Source organism: Octopus bimaculoides, chromosome 29, assembly GCF_001194135.2.
Source record: "Octopus bimaculoides isolate UCB-OBI-ISO-001 chromosome 29, ASM119413v2, whole genome shotgun sequence".
In the NCBI taxonomy this organism is placed as follows: Eukaryota; Metazoa; Mollusca; class Cephalopoda; order Octopoda; family Octopodidae; genus Octopus; species Octopus bimaculoides.
Genome location: NC_069009.1, coordinates 11,627,434 through 11,628,474, shown reverse-complemented (window position 1 = coordinate 11,628,474; position 1,041 = coordinate 11,627,434). Strand labels below are relative to the sequence as shown.

The 1,041-nt window shown below is 44.3% G+C and overlaps 1 protein-coding gene across 3 annotated transcripts in view; it reads right to left on the bottom strand.

Moving 5' to 3' along the window:
- LOC106868081 (E3 ubiquitin-protein ligase mib1) overlaps positions 1-1,041 on the bottom strand; it is a 36,955-nt gene that overhangs the window by 954 nt on the left and 34,960 nt on the right. The gene's annotated exons all lie outside the window — the stretch shown is intronic.

Here is a 1,041-nt window from a genome sequence, read left to right as displayed (position 1 = left end):
TCATATGACATTTTGGTTGGATTCCCAGGCATGAACAACTGAGACCATGGATATCATCCAACCATTTCATTCTTGGCCTATCCTTAAGTTTCCTGCTCCGTTGGTTTGACTTGAAGAACCAGTCTTGTAATTCATTCCCGTGGCATTCTGATCACGTTTGTAGTACCAGAGATTTGGAGAAGAAGAGGCTCAACCTGCAGAGACTCCCTGATCTTGGAACTATACATCCTATTGAGTAACATTACTCCAGAGACCCTTTAGAGGAATCCTGTATATCTGTCTTAATCTGACAGACTTCAGATCTGATAATCAAAAGGTTATTAAATAATGTCTCTCTGTGCACTCTGTCACCTTGCAAAGTTCCCAACATAACACCAAAAATTGAAGGATCAGTGGTAGTGCAACAGCCGATAAGTCTGAGTCAAATTTAATCCCAGTTGAATCCTCTCCAAATAACTCTTCTGACCATTCCCCAATGGACTCCATATTTGATCAAATTCTTTTGAGCCTATTCAGTTATTATTATGTCAGTCTCAGCCAGAGAGGTCACCTCCAGTTTGGTTTGACTTGTGAATATTCATTTTCTGGTAAATTCCTTTAGAGAAAAATTCTCTCTTTACTGATGGGGAGAATATGATATGATTTGGTTGTGTGAGCGCTATTAAGTCTGTTTCTATTGAAGCGTCTGCAGGCGTATGTCATCATCATCATCATCATTGTCGTTTACCGTCCGCTTTCCATGTTAGCATGGGTTGGACGATTTGACTGAGGACTGGTGAAACCAGAAGGCTACACCAGGCTCCAATCTGATTTGGCAGAGTTTCTACGGCTGGATGCCCTTCCTAACGCCAACCACTCAGAGAGTGTAGTGGGTGCTTTTACGTGTCACCCGCACGAAGGCCAGTCAGGCGGTACTGGCAACGGCCACGCTCAAAATGGTGTATTTTATGTGCCACCCGCACAAGAACCAGTCCAGGGGCACTGGCAACGATCTCGCTCGAAAGTCCTTAGACATGCCGCGGGCACAAGTGCCAGAAAGGC